This window comes from Apium graveolens, chromosome 5 (genome assembly GCF_009905375.1).
Source record: "Apium graveolens cultivar Ventura chromosome 5, ASM990537v1, whole genome shotgun sequence".
Classification (NCBI taxonomy): Eukaryota; Viridiplantae; Streptophyta; class Magnoliopsida; order Apiales; family Apiaceae; genus Apium; species Apium graveolens.
Genome location: NC_133651.1, coordinates 110276545 through 110300339, shown reverse-complemented (window position 1 = coordinate 110300339; position 23795 = coordinate 110276545).

Genomic DNA, 23795 nt, shown 5'->3' with positions numbered 1-23795 from the left:
ATGGACAATTTCTGTAATTTACCCTCTGACAATGAGATTTCAAACTTTTTTCTTGCTATTAACTATCAGGGGGTGATTAATTTGACTAAGATGTCTAAATCAAATTTGGTTTCTGAATGGGATATTTTCTTCGATACACTTTCCAAAGTGTTTGCCAACTGCACTAAATCCAATTTTCACAACATCACTTCCACTCTGCAGTATATTGGTCTTGCGGTTGTTTTCAGTCAAAGGATCAATTTTGGAAAATTACTTTTACCCATTCTTCTGAGACGTCTCACTGCAGCTTTGCGTGATCATTCTACGAATCGTAGGGTTTCTTGCTACTAAGCTCGATTTCTTATGCTTATAGCAGAACATCTTCTCACACCTGAGCATAAAGCTCTTTTTGCTAACTCATCAATAGCTGAACCCCCTCCGGTAAGCAAAAAGATATACACACACCAAGACACAACCTTTAAATTCATGCAAGTTCCAGTACTTGTATCTGCTTTCATGGCCACCTTCATTCCTTTACCAATTTTTAATCTTCCCGGTCATGAACAACAAATTCAACCTCCAGTGGTTCAAGCCACCCAAGCACAAACATCAGATGCTCTTCCACTGCAGGTAATGATTCCTCACTCTCAACCTATTCCTACTTCTGATGTAAGACCCCCAGTGGTTGATAGGGCTGACCATGAAGTTGTAGAACCACAGCTTTAATCCCAGGTCATAGAGCCAAACACAGAGTCACAACCTATCTCAAACTCTCCCCCACTGTCAAAAATGTTACCGAGAAGGTTAGTTGGAAGTAGTGTGTTTTTAGAAGTGAATGAACCCTCAGCTTTGCCTCCTCCCAAGAAGAGAAGAACATTTACTGAGGCATCTGAAAGCCCATCCTTGTCCTCCCAACAGGACATGGACTTTGAAATGGTCACTGAACAGTTACTAGAGACATTCTCTCAATAGGATGAATCTATTGAAATTCGCCATAGGGCCATGACATCTTGTACTGAGTCAAGCACACTTCCATTACTCACAATGGAAGCATACATACCAATAGATGACACTCAGGACACAGAGAGAGGAGTGCACATTGAGTCGGTTACAGTGCCTGCCATAGTTACATGCTTCAGAGGGAAAATCTGACTCTCAGCCACCCAGATCCTCACGAGCAATTATATTGAGAGAAACACAAGCACGTGAGATGAGTGAACCAGGAACGAGAGATATTCAGGTGAGCGCATACACAGACATAAACACTGAAAACCTGTTAGCTTAGATTGCTACTCTGAAAGAACAACTTGCTAAAAGTCAGGCTGAGGCTCAAACATTCAAAGCACAAGTGGTTGCACGGTCTTCTTCTTCCACCTCTGTCAACAATCAGCTGGCATTCATCAGGATTGATATCTCAGATTTGAAGACCACTGTAATACCAAAGCTTAACTCCATTCACGAATCTCCAACTTTATCAGCCGAAGATATTGCAAACTTCTACTCTCTCCATACTAGAATGAATTCTCTTGAAAACCTGGTTGAAATGAACCATTCACTGGACTCTTCCAGATTCCTAAAGATAGAAAAAGGCATGGAACATCTCAATGAAGGGATGAAGCACTTGTATTTTATGATTAAAAATTCTCACTGCCCTAATGAAGAGCAAATGACCTTCTTTGAAGGGCCGTCTGGTGGAGGCTCGGGCTCTGGAGGTAATGGAGGTCATAAAGGGTCTAAAGGGAAATATGTAGAGGATTCCTCAACTAAGGGGGAGAAGCAGGGGAGAAGTGCAAAAGGAAAAGAAAAAGATTCTTCTGTTGGAGAGACAAGGAAGGCTGATGATGTCTACTATAGTGGAGAACAAGATGACTTCGATATTCTTGATGTTCCCACTGAACCAGTTTTGGAAGATAAAGCTGGTATCTTTTAAGCTGAGGAGGAAAGTAATTTTGAAGAATGGGAAGAGGAAGCTCAAGTGGATCCTGTGTTTGAGAAAGAGTTCCAGCAGCAGCAGCAGTCAGAGTTGAAGAGAAAAAAAGCTGAACTTAAAAAGATATCTCAGATCATTGATATGAAGAAAGAAATCCAAAGAACAGAAACTCTTGAAAAGCAACGTCATCATGACATTAAAGCCGAAGCAAGAAGGAGAGATGTCAATCCAAAGATTGGTGTAAAATGGGATGAAGCAAGAAGGGTTATTGATATACCTCAGTTGAGTACAAACAATGATAGGGAGTTTCGACATCTTCTCGACAGGCTGGAAATTTCTAATCTAAACAATGACGTGTACATGAATGCTATCAAGACTGAAATCTCAAGGATCTCAGCTGCTTTTGACAGATCATTAAATGAAATAAGCATATTTGTATATTTTCAGAGTGAAGGATCTTTCAAGGTATCACTTCATCGGTTTGAGAATCGTTCTTTATCAGAGATTTGGGTTCTTCTCAACGAAGTCAAAAGAAGCTCAGAATTGAATGAAGTCCTTCATGAAAGGCTAAAAGAGTTTGCTAATAGGGCTAGTCCTCAAGTGGTCAACTTTCCCTTTCAAGTAAGATTCTTTAAGTCTGACTGTCTTCAAATCTGCCATCTCGATTCACAATCTCTTAAAGACTACTTTGCTAAGCATCTTATCTGGATGGAACATCACTTAAGAACTGCTGGATACTCATCTGAGTTGAAAACTAAAGATGCTGATCTGATTCAATCTTACTGTGAAAAGAACATTAAAAGGTACAATCAGTTGAAGAATAAGCTAAAGTTAGTTGGAGTTCAACCAGTTAGACCACTCAGTTTTACTTCAGAAAGGGATCATGTCTAAGACAAGGAGTTATTGTATAATTTGGAAGAAGGTGAATTCGGAAGAGAAGACAACTGAATTCAAATAGCTCAAAACTTAATGTAATATGCTTAGAGCTTAATGAATCAAGATAGACAAATGTATTCATATGTTCAGTCTAGAGGAACATCTATCTTGTATTCACTCGTAAATTTCTTTTGGAATCTGGAAAATGTTAAATATAATCCTGAACTTTTCTGCTATTTACTTTGCATTTCTGTTTATATCTTTTTCTTATTTTTTAGTTGAGTTATCCTCTAGGTATTTGTTGTTATTGTCTAACAAACAAATAGGGGGAGATTGAAAGGCATATGTCATAGCCTATTTGTTTATTCAAGGATTTAACTCAACTCAAATAAGAATGCGACAAGTAAATAGTGGTTCTATCGTCAAAGAGATCTCTCAAAGTAACCTATGTCAAAGGATTAAGAAACATTGTTCATCTACAGACTTGAGGAAATAATTCACTGGAAGAAGTTCAAGAAATTGATCAAGCCTCAGTGATATAAATCAAGATTGTGGATTTAATCAAGTGTCAGAGATCTTGTCATTGTATCAAACAATTACAGGGATATAATCTGAAGAAAATCAAGTTATTAAAGTCAAGATATGAAGAAACATCACAGAAGTTAGTCACTAATGAACCATACAGTACATCGAGTGTCAATATTGAAGTGGTGGAATTGATTCATAATATTCAGAAGATTTTCAGAAGAATGGTTATTGTTCAAGAGTAGTACTAATTCTCTATTAATTAATTAAGTCATATAATTTAATTAAGAAAATAAATTATATCTGCAAAGATTAATTTATTGATTAATTGAATTAATTGATTAATTAATCCTGAATTAATATTAAGAATTTTCAGAATTGTAATTGAATTAAAATCAGTTTTAATTCAATAAGACAATTAAAATTGAACTGGCATGACAATCCAGATTGTCATACTGATTGTCATGCCAGGCCATTTCTAATTGTCTCACTGTTGTGCATATGTTGTGTACTTGATGATTTCATAAACAAAACATCTAAGTAGATTTTACTTAGTGAAATTATGTAGCACTCGACGGATAAGAATTATAGTCCCGACGGATAACTCATTATAGTCCCGACGGCTGATGACTTATTATCCATCGAGTGAGTAGTTTATGTGATAATGAGTCTGTAGCACAGTTCTGTATACATCTTTGTATAGATTCTGTAGTAACCTATAAGTCATGTTGACTTTAACTAGATATGCAGAATAGGTTGATTAATTGTATATAAATGATGTCTTGTAATTCTGCATAAGTGAAATGAAGTCAAGTGCCAAAATAGCTACCGACAGATGATTAACAAAGCCATCGACGAATGATCAAATGACTATCAACGGATGTTTAATATAGCAGTCGACGGATGATCAATGAAGCCATCAACGGATGTTCATAAAGTTGACGGATGATCATATATCCAACGGATGTTCATAAAGTCCAATGGATGATCATATAAAGAATTCAAACAGCAGTTGAACAGTGACAACAGGGCACAGGCGTCGAGATGTATACAAATCTACTCTGGAAGCCCATTAATTGGGTAATAGAGGACGAAAAGTAGCAAAGCTTAAGACTGATAGTTTTTATATTTATTCAGTCTTTTTGACTTTGTAATCTTGGTAATATATAAACCAAGAACGTAGCAAATAGAAAAATGAGAGCTGAGATACAAAAACAGAGAAATCTTTGTAAGCAGAATCATTAGCATTTCCCTGTATTCTTAGTAGTTCAATTTGTAAGCAGCTGTGAGCATTCTTGCACACAGAGTTCTCTCGATATATATAATATATATCTCCGGTGGAATTGTTTAAATCCACCAGAAAGTTTTTAAAGACTCTTGTTTTTAATTACTTATGTTTTGATTCAATTAAGTTTCTATTCCGCATTGTGCTAATCAAAACACTTATATCTATATTCAAGTTTGAACATTTTTATTTCGAGAAAAAGGTTCAAGAATTCCTTTCAAGCCCCCTTCTGTAATTCTTGTATATTGTTAAGGGACTAACAATTAGTATCATAGCAAGCTCTTAACCTACAAAGAGTTTAAAGATCAAAACAATTCAGCGAGATGAACAAGAAAGACGTTGGAGTCAAGATTCCTTTTCTAGATAAAGATAATTACCATCATTGGAAGGTAAAGATGCATCTTCATATGCTTTCTCAAGATGAGGCCTATTTGGACTGCATAGAAAGAGGCCCTCACGTTCTAATGAGAGCTGCAACAGGAAACGAGCCATCAGTTCCCAAGCCAAGGCACGAATGGTCTGATCCTGACATTGAACAAGTCAGGAAGGATAAAAAGGCCATGAACATTCTGTTCAATGGAGTTGATGCAGACATGTTTGACAACATTATCAACTGCAAAACTGCCAAGGAAGTCTGGGATACTATACAGATAATCTGTGATGGCACTGAGCAAGTTAGAGAAAATAAGATGCAGCTCTTGATTCAGCAATATGAGCATTTTCACAATGAGGAAAGTGAGTCACTCACTGACATTTTTAGTAGATTTCAAAAACTACTAAATGCACTTAAGTTGCATGGAAGAGTCTATCAGACTAAAGACTCTAATATGAAATTCCTTAGATCTCTTCCAAAGGAATGGAAACCAATGACAGTCTCATTAAGAAACTCACAAGATTATAAAGAGTTTACTTTGGAGAGACTGTATGGCATCCTGAAGACCTATGAGCTTGAGATAGAGCAGGATGAAAGGATGGGGAGAGGAAAGAAGAAAGGAGGACCCATTGCACTAGTTGCTGATTTGGAAAAGGAGAAGGAAGTGAAGACGGAAGCTGTTGAGTCAACTTCTAAGGTCTGTGAGAACAAGGGCAAGGGGCTTGCAGTAGAAAGTGAAGATTCATTGAGCCAAGATGACATGGAGGACATTGATGAGCACCTAGCATTTCTTTCCAGGAGATTTTCCAAGCTCAAGTTCAAGAAGAACTTTAGAGCAGCCAAGCTAAATAGAAACATGGTGGATAAGTCAAAATTCAAATGTTTCAAATGTGGCTTGGCAAGGCATTTTGCAAATGAGTGTAGAAAGTCAGATTCCAGTAAGAAAAGGTTTGAGTCTGTGGATTATAAGCAAAAATACTTTGATCTACTCAAACAAAAGGAAAGGGCTTTTATTACACAAGAGAATGACTGGGCAGCAGATGGTTTGGATGAAGATGAAGATGTCAGCTATGTCAATCTAGCCCTAATGGCCAAGTCTGATGAAACAGAGACAAGTTCCTCAAGCAATCAGGTAATTACTACAAACCTTGCACATTTATCTAAAGCTGAGTGTAATGATGCGATAAATGACATGTCTACAGAATTATATCATTTGTGTGTTACTCTTAAGTCTCTTACTAAAGAAAATGCTAAAATCAAAGAAAATAACTTGTTTTTAAGTGAGAGGAATAATGTGCTTGAGTCTCAGTTTGTTGATTTTGAGAAACTAAGAATTGAGTGTAAGATTGCCAAGGAGGAATTAACTGAGTCCTTGAAAAAGGAAGAGATTTTAAAGAAGCAGCTCGAGCGTGAACAAGAGGTGATTAAAGCATGGAAAACATCCAGGGATGTCCATGCTCAAATCACCAAAGTTCAAGGAATTGAGTCTTTTTGTGATGAAGCCTGGAAAAAGAGCAAAGAGAAACTAGAACCTAATTTGGTAGATGGTTTGCTAACAGATGTAGACTCGACGGATGATGAGGACTATCCGTTGGATAACAAAAAGTGTTATCCGTCGAAAGATGAAAATCCTCATCCGTCAGCTGTGAGCAAGCCCATTAGCAAAGCCAAACTAATCAAGCTGAATGAGAAGTATGGGTATGTTTCCAAGAACTTTGTTTCAGGAGAGTCAAGTTAAGTTAAGAAAGGGAAAAAGGCTGATGTTAGTCACATGACTGTCAAACAGTTAAGTGACAGACTTGAGAAAATTGAGGTAAAAATAGAGACTAAAAGGAAAAACAATAGGAATGGTAAAGTAGGGATTAACAAACATAATAACTACACACCTGATAAATATGCTCCTAGAAAAATCTGTGTCATGTGTGGTAGTGTAAATCATTTTTCTATTAATTGCAAATCTGCCATGCCTACTCCCATGTCTGTTTAGTCTCAATTTCCTAAAATGAATGTCATGCCTCCCATGCCTGTTAATGTTATGCCTACACAGAACATGAATGCACAGTTTGCTAATATGCCATTTGCACCTAATCCATATTATGCTGCATACAGTATGCCTCAAATGCCATTTAGCATGCCTTACTGGAATAACATGTTTACACCAAGCATGCCATTTCATATTAGCGATAATATGCATGATAATTCTGTTGCATTGAATGGTTTCAAAGGTCTAACCCAAATGACTAAGGAAGAATCTGAAATTCCTAAGTCAAATGAGATAAGACCTAAGAAACATAAGAAGAAAGCTAACAAGGCAGGACCCAAGGAAACTTGGGTACCAAAATCAACTTGATTTGATTTTGATGTGTGCAGGGAAACAGAAGGAATCTTTGGTACTTGGATAGTGGTTGTTCAAGACACATGACTGGTGATTCTACCCTGCTCACAGAGTTTAAGGAGATAGCTGGCCCAAGTATTACTTTTGGAGATAACAACAAGGGTTATACTGTGGGATATGGCTTGATTTCAAAGGACAATGTCATCATTGAGAAGGTTGCCTTAGTGGATGGTCTCAAACACAATCTGTTGAGTATCAGCCAGCTTTGTGACAAAGGCAATTCAGTAACCTTCAACAAAGAAGCCTTTGTTGTGACTAATAATCAAAGCAAAAAAGTGGTTCTCACTGGTGTGAGAAGAGGAAATGTGTATCTAGCTGATTTCAACTCATCCAAAGTAGAATCTGTAACTTGCCTTCTCAGTAAAGCAAGTCAGGATGAAAGTTGGCTATGGCACAAGAAGCTATCCCATTTAAACTTCAAGACCATGAATGAGCTGGTAAAGAAAGAACTAGTAAGTGGCATTCCTCTAGTGGAGTTTACAAAGGATGGACTGTGTGATGCCTACCAAAAAGGGAAGCAGATTAAAGCATCATTTAGGAAGAAACTTGATTCAGCAATTGAAAAGCCTTTGCAACTGCTTCACATGGATTTATTTGGACCAGTCAATGTATTGTCCATCTCAAGGAAAATATTTTGCCTAGTAATTGTAGATGATTTCTCAAAGTTCTCTTAGACACATTTTCTAAAGTCTAAAGATGAGGCTAGTGAAATCATCATCAATCACGTAAGGCAAGTCAACAATCATCCTGATTTCAAGGTTAGAAGAATCAGGAGTGACAATGGAACTGAGTTCAAGAATTCTGTCATGAGAGCATTTTGTGAAGAAAATGGGATTCTGCATGAGTTTTCAGCAGCTTTCTGTCAAAGGAAGAACCAAAGAAGGTAGAAGAAGCTTTGTTGGATCCTGATTGGATTTTAGCTATGCAGGAGGAGCTAAACCAATTTGAAAGGAATAATGTATGGAAGCTGGTACCCAAGCCTAAAGGAAAGAATCAAATAGACACCAAGTGGGTATTCAGAAACAAGATGGATGAAAATGGCATGGTAATCAGGAATAAAGCTAGATTGGTTGCTAAGGGTTATTTTTAGCAAGAAGGAATAGATATTGATGAAACTTTTGCTCCTGTTGCAAGACTTGAAGCCATCAGAATCTTCTTAGCCTATGCAGCCCATGCCAATTTCAAGGTCTATCAAATGGATGTCAAAAGTGCCTTTCTAAATGGAGATTTGGAGGAAGAAGTGTATGTTAGTCAACCTCCTGGTTTTGAAGATCCAAATTTTCCAGAATATGTCTATTATCTTCTGAAAGTACTTTATGGACTGAAGCAAGCACCTAGAGCCTGGTATGACACTTTATCAAAGTTCCTTTTGGAAAATCATTTCACAAGAGGTACTGTAGCTAAAACTTTATTTTTCAGAAATGTTAATGACTCTAGTATACTTGTTCAAATTTATATAAATGATATTATTTTTGGCTCTACAGATGAGAAACTTTGCAAAAAGTTTGCCAAATTGATGCAAAGTAAGTATGAAATGAGTATGATGGGAGAACTAACTTACTTTCTTGGCTTGCAAGTTAAGCAAGTTAGTGATGGAATATTCATTAGTCAAACTAAATATATTTTTGATCTTTTAGAGAAGTTTGATCTAATGGATTGCACATCTGCAAAAACTCCCATGGTCACTGCAACTAAGCTTGAACTAAACACTACTGAAAAGTCTGTGGATATTTCAAGTTATAGAGGCATGGTTGGCTCACTTCTGTACTTAACAGCTAGTAGACCAGATATAATGTTTGCTACATGTTTATGTGCTAGATTTCAGGCTGATCCTAGAGAATCTCACTTGATAGCTATTAAGAGAATTTTTAGATATCTCAAGGGAACACTAAAACTTGGCATTTGGTACCCTAGAGATTCTGGTTTTGATCTAACTGGTTATTCAGATGCAGATTATGCAGGTTGTAGAATTGATAGAAAGAGCACAACAGGAACTTGTCAATTTCTAGGAAACAAGTTTGTGTCCTGGTTCAGTAAAAAGCAAAATTCAGTCTCTACTTCTACAGCTGAAGCTGAATATATTGCTGCTGGCAGTTGTTGTGCACAGATTTTATGGATGAAAAATCAATTGCTAGACTATGGTTTGCAAGTTGAGAGGATTCCTATTTTCTGTGATAATACAAGTGCAATTGCCATCACTGAAAATCCAGTGCAACATTCAAGGACAAAGCACATAGACATCAAGTACCATTTCATAAGGGAACATGTGATGAATGGTACTGTGGAATTACATTTTGTTCCAAGTGAAAAGCAACTTGCAGATATCTTTACCAAGCCACTGGATGAATCCACCTTTTCAAGGCTGGTAAGTGAGTTAGGTATGCTTAATTACTCTTAAATTTATCTGAGTTATTTTGCAAGTTGTAATGTAGCTAGAAATTTAGTTGATTTTTAAGTCTTGGATGAAATTTTGGCTAAGTCAAAATTTGCATCTCGACGGATGACCCTTATCCATCGAGTTTAGTCATCCGTCGATATACTACTTGCTAATAAAAGTCAATTATTTTTCTGGAATACTTTATGTCTCGACGGATATCAGTTTATCCTCATCTGTCAAATTGTCTAAATCTCAGCCCTTTAATTCCCTGAACATTATCCATCGAGTATACTTACAGTTTGTAAGCATTACACGACGGATAATGGGTGGAATTTTTACAGTTTACTTTTAAATGACTATTTTAGGCAATTTCTATTGGTTAATTTACTTTACTTTTATTATTTTTATCAGTTATTTTTGAGATAGTATAAAAGCTTATTTCATAGCAATTGTTTTCTTTTATCATTCTCAAATTCAACTGCTTTTATTTCATTCTCTCTCAAGCAAATATTCTCTTTCTCTTCAAGCTTTCACTCTCTAACAATGGCACCTGTAGTAAAGATTATGTCTCAAACTGGGTTCATTTATGAGAAGAACAACTTCACTGCTTTGGTCAATAAGGGTATTCAGCAATCAGAGGACTATCACAAGATGATGGACTTTGTGAAGAATTGCAAGCTAAATTACGCCATGCTGGAGTCACCCACAATCTTCTGTGAAGTTGTTGAAGAGATGTGGACCACTGCTATCTACAACTCTGCTGACAAGACCATCACTCTAACCATCAAAGGTAATGAGTTATGTATCAATAGTGATGTAATAAAAGCATGTTTCAAAATTCCTGATAATAATGTGGCTTCACCACACAATGACACTGATATTATCAATATTCTTAATTCCATGCATTATGCACTTCCTACCACTAAATTAAGTGATATTAGGAGATTGGGTCTTAGGAAGGAGTGGAGTTTCTTGTGTGATGTAGTTACTAAAGTTTTCTCTGGAAAAGTCTGTAATTTTGATTCAGTGAATATTTCCATGCTTAACATGCTATACATGCTAGTTACAGATAAATTTTATAATTTTAGTGACCTTGTCTTGTTTGAGTTAGGTTTTAAACTAGGTGAGTTAGCTAAAAGAGGTAAGAATGTGTATTATGCTAGATTTTTCATGTTATTGTCTAACCACCTATGTCAAGAAATTATGCTTGAGAACCCAAACAACAAACTGTCTTGTTGGGTTCAAGAGAGAAGACTCATTGCAGATTTGAACAGAGCCAACCATCACAGGGATGTGCCAATGTTCTATTTTCCTGTAATGCAGGCACCTCAGGTAAGTGAGGTAAGTTCATCTATCCCTACAACTATTCCAACCTCCACTATTTCTTTGACTTCAGGAGTAGCTATGGCAACTGTGCCAATGACCAAACAGTTGCCTACCAAAGCCTCCAATACAATTTTCAAATCTAAATCAAAGAAAACCCCCTCTGGCATCTCTCAAAAGATGCCAGTTGAAAAAGCCACAAAAGCAAAAGAGGGGAGTGTGAAGGAGGGAAAGTCAGGTGAGGGAAGGGGTGAATATCAAAGAAACCCCAAGAATAAGGTTGGAGAGTTGAGTGAATCCCAGCCTAGCCACACTGCAGTTTCCCAACAAACTGCAGTGCTTAAAAAGGATAAAAGCTCACTTCTAGCTGCATCCTCCCAAAAGGATGCAGTTATTGAACAAAGCTCTCAGCCAAGAGCACAGGCCAAAAGGGTTAGGGACACAAGCTCACCCCAAACTTACACAAGAAAGAAGAAATCTAAAACCTCTGGGGACGCACAGGGTGCACACACAGTGCAAACTGGTGCTAAAGATACAGTCCCTGCACTCTCTCAAATTCAGTTTGACGTGGCTCCAATAAATATGGAGTCACAGCCAAAATCTTTATTTATAGAAGCATCTGATACACCATACTCACCAACAAACTCTCTGGAAGTGGATATGATAAACACTTCGATTCCTGATTCCCCTTCTTTAACTCTGTTGGGGAAGCCAAAATCTAGTGCAAGTGAGCATCATCTTTTAGATGATTTGTTGGCTCACTTGCCAATTCTTTCAGATACTATTGTGACATCTGTGCCTCCAATATCTTCAATCAACACAGAGTCAACAATAGTTTCTCTTCCCACCTCATTCATTTCTACTCTCTCGATGGATATTGCTCATCCGTCGAGTAGTGATTGTATCCCGACGGATAAGCTTAACAGCAGTTATCCGTCGGATAGCATTACCACTCACTCGATGGATATCACTTATCCGTCGAGTATCTCTGCACAACTTCAAACTTCAATTATTTCAAGTGCAGAAGATTTAGTGGTTGTACAGTCACTCTTAGGACTGAGAGAGGATAGTGTATTGAGTGAGAGGTTGGGTTGCTCCCAGGCAAAAGGAGAGGAAAAGAGTGAAAAACAGCAATCCATTTATTCAGGATTGGAAAAAGTGAGTGAGAGGAGTCCCATCTTAGTAGGTGAAGGTGAGGGTGTGAGGGTGAGGAGCCAGGGTGAGACCCTGATACAACAAAAGAGAGATTATGAGAGAAAAGCAGGTACAGAAGTAATAAGGGTGGATACAACCATTGCTCATGAGTTAATGATTGTGGATGATGCTGAAAAGGAAAGACAATTTCAGCAATATTACAAGGCTGTAATTGATAACATTTCCTTGGATGCTGACACTTTTACTCATCCTGTGTCAGCCTATCAATTGTTGGTTGCTCAGGGCAATGAGGAGGCAGAAAAGACATTAAATTTGGTGCATACTTCAGAATCTCTAAAAAGGGATAAAATTGCTGTCAATTTAATGCCTCCTATAGCTGATGAGCCATCTGAAGAATTTGGAGTAAATTCTAATGATGATGACTCTATTTCATTTGATGGAAGCATGAATTTAGGGGGAGATGAAGGCCCAAGTTCTATTCCTGATCTACCTAAATGGGCCTTGACTAAGGAATCCACACCTGGACAATTCAATGTATCCTTGGTCAAACAAATCATGTATATCCAAACGGCCATTCAAAAGAGCTCAAATGCTGGTACCAAGGCTGTTCTTCAAGCTCACCTAGATTCTTTACATCTAATGAAGCTACAGCCAGTCAGACAGAATCTGAGGGTAGATGAAATCAAAAAGGATATAGCTGACTTGAAGACCTACAATTCTGAGAAGCTGGATTCAATCATGCCATATGGTACCATGCAGGATCTATTACTGAGACTGAGGAGAGAATCAGATTCTGAAAAGAAGCTGGCCAAGCTGGAAGATAGAGTTCAAGTTATTGAGAATTCTGTGGCCATCCTTCTTCAAAATCAACAGTCTAAGACATATCTTCTCATGTAACTGGCTAAAGCACAAGGCCTAACTCCTCAACTTGATGATAACAAAAAGGGGGAGAAAGGACCAAGTGAGGGGGAGATTCTTCAAGTTCAAATCAGCAAAGTAATTGTACCTACAATTACTGTCTCCAAGCCACCAGTTGCAGATGGTATAGATCTAATTAAAGCAGCAGCAGCAAACTTGAAAGTTGCTGATAAAGGAAAGTTGAGTTTGATCAACTGGGATAAGATTGATGAGGAGATACAGAAAAAGTTTGAACTTGTAAAGGAGCCAGTTAAGTCAGCCATCCATCACTCTCAAGTCAAGCAAATCAGTATGAATGAGATGAGCATGAATTATCTGGAAAGAGGACAATCTTCCTGCATCAAATCTCCAAAGGCTGAAATGATTCTTAAACCAAGGGTAAATTATTCAAAATCATCCTTAAAGAACCCCTTGGATACTGTGTTTGAAATACCCAAGCCTGATGAAAAGAAGCTTCTGTCAAGATCAATTGCTTTCTATAAAGATCCAGCTGATTCAGCTTCAAAAAGAAGAATTGCTAAGATATTCAGAAATGGAAAGGAAATTTGTGTGATAGCTGGACATCCTCAATTTGCTCAAGCAAAGAGAGAAGAAAAGGCAAGATTAAAGCAGGAAAAGAAGCAAGCTGCTCTAGATACAAGGAAGGCTAAACAAAAGAAAAAGCAGATTGCTATCTTAGCCAAGCTACAGGCTGTAAGTTCATCTCAACAAATTCCCTCCCAACCTTCTGAAACCACTAAATCAAGGAAGCAAATTGAAGAACAGAAGAAATCCCCAAGGAAGAAAGAATTGACTAGAAGAACAAAAAGGAAACTGGATATTGTTGACAAGGAATTGGAAGATCAATTTCCTAAGGTACCCACACCAGCTACAACTCAAGCATCAAAGCCCTCTGTGGTATTTGAAGATATAAAGGTGGTGGATCCCTACAGGAATATTCATGGTGAACCTATTGTGCCCAAGGATGAGCCAATAGAGTGGGATAACATACCAATTCCTGACTTCAGTTTACCAATCCTTAGCAAGCCAAAAAGGACAAAGTCAAGGGCAGTCAAGAAAGTGAAGCTGTCACCTCTCAAATCCAAATCAGTTGTTAAAGCTCAACCCAAAGTCAACAAGGGAGACTACTTGTACTTGTGTGACATCAAAGAATTTTCAGATCTAAACCTCTATCTGGATGAACTGGATGAAGTGAGGGGAATTGATGCATACAGGAACCTACCTGAAAGGTTAGTGTTCAAGTACAAAGGAGGAAGGGAGGTTCAGTGGCCACTTCACAGGATTCTTCAAGAAAGCCAAGCTTTACTGATTAAAATTTATTCATCCTTCAAGAAGAACTTTGGGTTCAATGTAACTGCAAGAAGACTAGTATTGAAGAAGATTGAAGAACTAAGGAGTATTAGAGCTAAAGATGCACTCCCAAAGACTCTAATCATCCCATACACAGGGAGAAGAGTGCATCTAAGGCCCTACTGGCTGATGGAATTCATGGATGACAAAGGTGTGAGAAGATTCTTCAGGTTAGAAGACCAATTGAGTATCTCTAGCAATGAGACTCTCTTGGAAATGCAAGAAAAGCTAGATCTCTCAGAATCTGATGAACTGGAATTCCACAGGCAGCTCCAAAATCAGATTGATGAAAATAACAGAAAGCTTGGAAGAAGATCCAGACCTTCAAGAAACTAGAAAAATCTGCTCAGGCTAGAGGAGCATCTTGAAATGACTGTGAGCCAAACTTTGTACATTTTGATTAATTGAAGCACTTTCAGTATTATCTACTTATCTTTAAAGCTGTATGTTTAGGATGTTTTGTTATCATCAAGTATCTCTTAATTTATGGCTACAATTCCAGTAGACATAAATTGGGGGAGATTGTTGTGCATATGTTGTGTGCTTGATGATTTCATAAATAAAACATCTAAGTAGATTTTACTTAGTGAAATAATGTAGCACTCGACGGATAAGAATTATAGTCCCGACGGATAACTCATTAAAGTCCCGACGGATGATGACTTATTATCCATTGAGTGAGTAGCTTATGTGATAATGAGTCTGTAGCACAGTTCTGTATACATCTTTGTATAGATTCTGTAGTAACCTATAAGTCATGTTGACTTTAACTAGATATGCAGAATAGGTTGATTAATTGTATATAAATAATGTCTTGTAATTCTGCATAAGTGAAATGAAGTCAAGTGCCAAAATAGCTACCGACGGATGATTAACAAAGCCATCGATGGATGATCAAATGACTATCAACGGATGTTTAATATAGCAGTCGACGGATGATCAATTAAGCCATCAACGGATGTTCATAAAGTCGACGGATGATCATATATTCAACAGAAGTTCATAAAGTCCAACGGATGATCATATAAAAAATTCAAACAGCAGTTGAACAGTGACAACAAGGCACAGGCATCGAGATGTATACAAATCTACTGTGGAAGCCCATTAAATGGGTAATATAGGACGAAAAGTAGCAAAGCTTAAGACTGATATTTTTTATATTTATTCAGTCTTTTTGACTTTGTAATCTTGGTAATATATAAACCAAGAACGTAGAAAATAGAAAAATGATAGTTGAGATACAAAAACAAAGAAATCTTTGTAAGCAGAATCATTAGCATTTCCCTGTATTCTCAGTAGTTCAATTTATAAGCAGCTGTGAGCATTCTTGCACACAGAGTTCTCTCGATATATATAATATATATCTCTGGTGGAATTGTTTAAATCCACCAGAAAGTTTTTAAAGACTCTTGTTTTTAATTACTTATATTTTGATTCAATTAAGTTTCTATTCCGCATTGTGCTAATCAAAACACTTATATCTATATTCAAGTTTGAACATTTTTATTTCGAGAAAAAGGTTCAAAAATTCCATTCAACCCCCCTTCTTTAATTCTTGCTATATTGTTAAGGGACCAACACTCACCGAAAGTTCTAGCAGGGAGGAGATTGTCTTGCCAGTTCAGTTTGATAGTCTTGCTAGTTCAATCTATTGTCTCACCGAAAGTCATGGTGGTTCAGCCGATTGTCTTGCTAGCTCAACCGATTATCTCACCGATTGTCTCGCCAGTTCATTTGATTTCTGTTGATTGATTAAAAGACAACTCCAGCAGACATTCATTCTTAACCTATAACATTCAATACAGAGACCAATTAACTCAAGAACAGAAAGAAGCAGCAGCCGCCAAAGTTTAACTCTCAACTGCATTTCAGTTCATTTATTTCTAGTCATTAAAGTTAAATCTAAACCACTAGAAATCATTCTCTTGTTCTTGTGTAACTATCTAGCGGATCAAAATCCCTAGAACTTAATCTCAAATTGCTTTTAGCATTTGATCTTTTTATTGCAAAAATAGAAATGGTTTATGTCGAATTTATTCTAGATTTGTAAAAATTTATTTGAGATTAATTCCTTGTAAACGATACCGTTGTTGTAACACCTTTCAAGTTTAATAATAGTTTTATTTAACTTGAATTTTGTTTCACTTTTTTTATTCCGCATTAAATTCGATTAAACGGTAAAGTTTGTATTCAACCCCCCCCCCTTCTACAGACATATTGGGACCTAACAACAAAGAAGCAGCTTAAACATAAGCTGAAAGAGATTACCAGTGTAAACAAGGTAAAGACAGCTAGGAAAAATAGGAATGGAAAGGAAGGAGTGAATAAAAGTAACAATTATATGCCCGTTCCTAATGCTCCTAGAAAGAAATGCTATAACTGTGAAAACTCTAACCATCTGGCTTCTTTTTGCAGGAAGAATAAGAATATAAACTCCTTACCTTCAAAGTCAGGAGTTAAGAGTCAGTCTGTGATAGTATATGGAATTCCATTTATATTTGTAAGGAATATCATAGTTTGTACTATGATTATTATCAGATAAAACCTTCTTTGAAGAAAGTTACTTTAATTACTTCTAGTGTAAAGCATGATGCAAAGTCTGATACTGTAAAATATGATAAGAAAAATGTTAGCATAAACTCTGATATTAAATCCGCTGCAAATGTTAACAAACTTAAAAAGGCCAAAGGATCCAAGCAAGTCTGGGTCCTTAAAACTAACCTTTAGTGGTCTTTGTGATTGCAGGGCAACAGGAAGAACATCCTAGTTCTAGACAGTGAATGTTCAGGACATATGACTTGAAATAAAGCCCTTCTATCAGACTTTGTGGAGAAAGCTGGCCCAGGAGTTTCTTATGGAGATGGCTACATTGGGAAAACTCTGGGATATGGAAAGATCAATCTTGGGAATGTCATCATTGATTCAGTAGCTCTAGTCTCAGGACATAAACACAATCTGTTGAGTATAAGTCAAATATGTGACAGAGGTTGTCATGTGGATTTATTTGAAGAACACTGTGAAGTTATAAATATTTGAACAGGCAAAGTGGTTCTGAAAGGATACAGGCATGGTAACATTTATGAAGCAAAACTTTTAACAAGTACTAATGGTTATGCAATCTGTCTGTTGAGTAGAGCATCAATTGAAGAAAGCTGGAATTGGCACAAGAAACTCTCTCATTTAAATCTCACCAATATAAATGAGCTTGTAAAGAAAGATCTTGTGAGAGGACTACCAAAAACAGTATTTGCTCCTGATGGCCTCTGTGATTCATGTCAGAAGGCAAAATAAAGAAAATCTTCCTTCAAGAGCAAAACTGAGTCATCAATTCTTGAGACTTATTACCTACTGCATGTTGATCTATTTGGTCCAGTCAATGTCATGTCTATTGCAAAGAAGAAATATGCTATGGTTATAGTGGATGAGTTCACAAGGTACACATGGGTGTACTTCTTGTACAAGAAGACTGAAACTGTATCTACTTTAACTGATCATGTCAGACAGCTGGATAAGATGGTCAAAGATTCTGTTAAAATAATAAGGAGTGATAATGGCACTGAGTTCAAGAATTCAATCATGGAAGAGTTCTGCAAAGATCATGGAATCAAACAGAAGTTTTCTGCACCTGGAACTCCACAGCAAAATAGAGTTGTAGAAAGAAATAACAGGACTCTCATTGAAGCTGCACGAATAATGCTTGATGAAGCAAAGCTACCAACCTATTTTTGGGTTGAAGTTGTGCAGACTGCTTGTTTTACACAAAATGCTACACTCATAAACAAGCATGGAAAAACACCATATGAAATGGTGAAGAAGAAGAAGTCAAATCTGAAATATTTTCATGTATTTGGTTGCAAGTGTTTTGTTCTTAAGACTCATCCTGAGTAGCTGCCAAAATTTGATCTAAAAGCTGATGAAGGAATTTTTGTTGGATATCCACTTTCCACAAAAGCCTTCAGTCTAGAATTTAAGAACAAGAGTTGTCATGGAATCTATCAATGTCTCTTTTGATGATAAGAAGATTACTGGAGTTGAAGATTTCGATGATCATGATAAGCTGAGATTTGAGAATGAAGATTTAAATTCTGATCCTGAAAATTCTGATCCAGTAAGTTCTGATGGATTAAGTTCTGATGTCATTGAAACTGTGGTAACAACTCCAAAGGAAAATGCACCTGTCCAGGGGGAGCAAGCTGAAGATCCTGCCACATCTCAAGACTCTCGAGAAGCATCAGAACCTATTACTGGCTCTTCAAGTTCTGATTCATCTAGTTCTGATGAGCCAAATTCTGATAATTCTGGAAGCTCTGATTCTTCAACTCCTGAAAAATCAAATTTGAATTCTGAAGTCTCAGAGAGCATAACTACATGGGGAGTATCAGAAAATGCTGATGGAGACAGCATGGATCATGGGGGAGGATCCCATTCTAGAGATCAACTTCCATCTGCAAGGAAGTGGACTAAAGCACATAAACCTGATTTAATCATTGGAGATCCTGAAGCAGGTGTCAGAACTACAACTGCAACTTCAAATGAATCTCTATCATTCTTTTCTGTCTCAGACTGAGCCAAAGAAAGTGGAAGAAGCTCTTCAAGATGCTGATTGGGTGTAAGCAATGCAGGAAGAGTTAAATAAATTTGAAAGAAATAAATTCTGGACCCTAGTACCAAGTCCAAAGAACATATCAGTTGTAGGTACAAAATGGGTGTTCAAAAACAAAACTGACAGTGATGGAATAATTACAAGGAATAAAGCAAGACTGGTTGCTAAGGGCTACTCTCAACAAGAGGGTATTGATTATGATGAAACATTTGCACCAGTTGCTAGATTAGAAGCCATAAGGATCTTTTTGGCTTATGCTGCTCACAAGAAGTTTAAAGTCTTTCAAATGAATGTGAAAAGTACTTTTCTCAATGGAAAATTTGAAGAAGATGTATATATTGAACAACCTCCAGGCTTTGTAGATCTTAAATTTCTTAATCATGTCTACAGGCTTGACAAAGCACTTTATGGCCTTAAGCAAGCTCCAAGATCATGATATGAGACTTTAGCTCAATTCCTTCTGGAAAGTGGATTTCACAGAGGCACAATTGACAAGACTCTATTCTACCTCAATCATGGAAAGGACTTACTTTTGGTACAAATATATGTTGATGATATCATATTTGGTTCTACTAATTCCAAACTGTGTGAGAAGTTTGCAAGACTGATGCAGTCAAGATATCAAATGAGTATGATGGGAGAACTCAGCTATTTTCTGGGCCTTCAAGTCAAGCAATCTGAAGAAGGCACTTTTATCTGTCAATCCAAGTACACCAGAAATCTACTGAAGAAATTTGGAATACAAGATTGTTCAACTGCATCCATTCCCATGGCCACTTCAACCAAGTTAGATAAGCATACTGGTAAATCAGTAGATATTACTAACTACGGAGGTAAGATTGGCTCTTTACTCTATCTAACTGCTAGTAGACCTGATATCATATATGCTACCTGTCTTTGTGCAAGATTTCAGGCTGATCCAAGAGAACCTCACTTAATAGCTGTGAAAAGAATTTTCAAGTACCTAAAGGGTACAGCTGATCTAGGATTGTGGTATCCTAGGGAATCAGATTTTAAGCTAATTGTTTACTCAGATGCAGATTTTGCAGAATGCAAAATTGACAGGAAAAGCACTAGTGCAAGCTGCCAATTTCTCGGAGGCAGATTGGTTTCTTGGTTTAGCAAGAAACAAAAGTCAATTTCCACATCAACTGCAGAAGTAGAATATATTGTTTCAGGAAGCTGTTGTGCACAGATTCTTTGGATGAAGAATCAGTTACTGGATTATGAGTTAGAATTTTCTAATATCCCCATTTACTGTGATAATCAAAGTGCTATTGCTATGACAGGTAATCCAGTTCAACACTCAATGATAAAGCACATCAGCATAAGGTACCATTTCATAAGGGAACATGTGGATGAAGGTACAATGGAATTGCATTTTGTTCCAACATATCAACAACTAGCAGATATCTTCACAAAACCACTATGTGAAGCTACTTTTATAAGATTGGTAAATGAACTTGGAATGGTTTCAGGTTCTTTCTCTAAATATGCTTAGTTTTTGTTCTCATGCATCAGACTTTATGATCAGTGTTTATAGATTGTATTATCTCTATGTAATCTGTGCTTAATTTAAATTTCATTAAATGCTGATTATTATCTGATGTGGATTTATATACTCTGATAAGTGTTTTGAATGTTCTGTGACTATTCAATCCAATGAGGATAACTGTGCTAGATGCTGACCTAGTAGTCTTTATGTAATAACCCCAATTTTTGGAATTTTTGAAACCCTTATGAATAGTGATTTTGCTGATTATGCTGAATAAAAAAACTTTTCATGCCACACTATGTAGGGGTTCTATTATTGATATTCTGAGATTTTATTAGTACTCTATATGGTATATAAGTGTATGTAAAGATCGTCAGAATCCAATTCCGAACACTTTGATTTTTCCCAGAAATCCATCAGATACAGAAAGAAGTGAGTATAAGGTAACAGGATAAATAGGATTTAAATTCAAGGATTTTAAGAGGGGATCATAAAAAGGAATATAAAATATTGAGAAAGGTTTAGGGGAACCCAAGTGATAAGATCCCGGATATGATTCCTCAAACGATAAACGAGAACGAAAGTTAAGTGAACTATATAACAGATCAGTGGTCATTAGGCAAGCAATTAGGAGTTAATCAAGGAGGTTAGGGATGATGATGTCATCAAACCAACAAGAAGAAGACAAGTGTAACAAGATGACCTAAGCTTGATGACCTAAGCATGACAAGTAGGAAGGATTGGTTGGTTGATTGTGAGCCACACATTTTTCACCATGGTAAAAATTTAATTTAATTCCAAGACAAAAGGAAGCAACCAACCAACAAATATCATAACACAAATACAAATTGAAAGTTGACTTTCCCATTTCAAGAAGAAAGCTCTCGGCTAAAACAAACCCAGCTAATTCAAACTGTCGTATCTCCTTCAATACTCACTCAAATGTTGTGTTCTATAGCTCGTTGGAAAGGTATTGAGATGGCCTACAACTCTAGTTCACAAGTATCGTCCAAATAAGCATGGTAAGACCCTCATTTTTACAGTTCTTTAAATTGGACTTTTAGAAACTTCAAAGCCTAACTTTGTGTTCTTGATTTCTTTGGAAAGATCAAGCTTGTAGGAGGCTCCATAAGCTTCCTAGTAACTTTCCACCCTCCAAGAAAGGTATAAATCTTAACACCCTTTAGTAATAAGTTTGAATGTTGAAGTTTGGAGATGGTTTGGATGGATGAGTAGTAATTTGAATGATAAGCATGATTCGAACTTAATTGTTAAGTAGTTTAGTTGAATTTGGAGATGTTATAATATATGATTGGATTGAGATCCTTGAGCTTATTATGACTTAAATCAGTAGCATTGATGTGTATCTTGAGTTGTTGTTGATTGGTAGTTGGATTGATATGATTTGGAATGGTAAAAAATTTGGAAATCGCGTAAACATAGCCATCGTAATGTCCGATTTACTTTAGACTGCTTTTGTTCATAACATTAGGACCCGAGAACTCCCTCCTAGGTTTTTACCATTACTATTTTTAGATAGTTCATGTTATGAGCTTCGTTTTGATATGTGGTTCGTTTGATTCCGATGTACGGTTTAGGAGAAACGGCCGTTTTAAGTAACGACGTTTTGCGAACAAAACATTACCCCTCGCCTTACTTTGAAACATAGGTTAAAGATCTTAAAGGACTAATTGGAGTATGAAACATTTATGTAAAGTGTAATAGGCAGTTGGTAAGACACTCGCGAAGGAATCGCCTTAAAACTCGTAATGGTTAATTTATTAAAAATGGTGGAGCCGAGGGTACTCGAGCGACTTAAGAGAATCAGTAAGCGCAAAGCGAGCGTTAGAGCCTAATTTGGTTAAAGTATAGATTTACAAGTGACTTCAGTTTAATTCCAACTTATATGTTGTTTATAGGTTACCAGACTCGTCCCGAGCCATTTGTAACCCCCAGTCGCTCAGGCAAGTTTTCTACCCGTTATACTGTTGTTGTGATGTATACATATGTATATGCATTATCTTGTGATAAATGCATGGTGGTTAATTAGCAAATCTTGCGATATATTGGAGCATGTAATATGGTATATATGCATGTCTGTTTCATACTCTTGATATATATATTGTTGATTCAATTGCTTATAAGTTGCATAATACCTATGCTAGAGATAAGCAGTAGTTGCGTATACCCTTAGTATAGGGGACCCAAAGGTGAACATTTTCTAAAACCGGGAGTCGATGTTCCCGAGTATAATATATATATATATATAGATATAGTTTTCAAAACTATTAATCGAATAAGGTTTATTCGATAACTTTATTTTATTTAATGAATATTATTTTGAATATTCATTCGAGGGCTAATGACTTCTTTATTTTATTAAATGAATATTATTTTGAATATTCATTCGAGGGCTTATGACTTCTTTATTTTATTAAATGAATATTATTTTGAATATTCATTCGAGGGATTATGACTTCTTTATTTTATTAAATGAATATTATTTTGAATATTCATTCGAGGACTTATGACTCCTTTTATTTTATTATTTCAATATTATTTGAATATTCATTCGAGGGCTTATGACTCTTTTATATTATTTATTGAATATTATTTGAATATTCATTCGAGGGCTTATGACTCAGTTTATATTATTTAATGAATATTATTTGAATATTCATTTGAGGATCTATGACTCCGATTATTTGCTGAGATATGTTTTTTATTTTATTAAAGAATAAGGTGTCGATAATCAAACTTATCTTTGATTATTCAAATAAAGATAGTACTTTCGTATAAGTATATCTTTGTTTATTTAATACTCATTTCAAGTATAAGTTTTAAAACTTCTACTTCAATTATTTATATAAAGATTATTCTTTATGGGAATATTATTTAAATAATAATATTCAGATATTTTCTAATATATTGGGACTGATTTATTTCATTAAATCAGCATTACTCCAAACACTCTTTAAAGTGTTTTCGAGTCTTCAAAATGATTTTTAAAAGTTAGAGCGGATCCCAAAACTCATTTTTATATTTAAGATCTTCCTTTTAAAGGGGATTTAAATACTCGTTCAAAACTTGAGGGATCCGGCTCAGTGGTGTATTTTACATTCGCAACGAGGTTGCTGTTTTGAAAAAACATCTTGATTGCTTGCCCATCGTTCGGGAAGTAAGTTCATCTATTTGAGTCGGCATAAGCGAC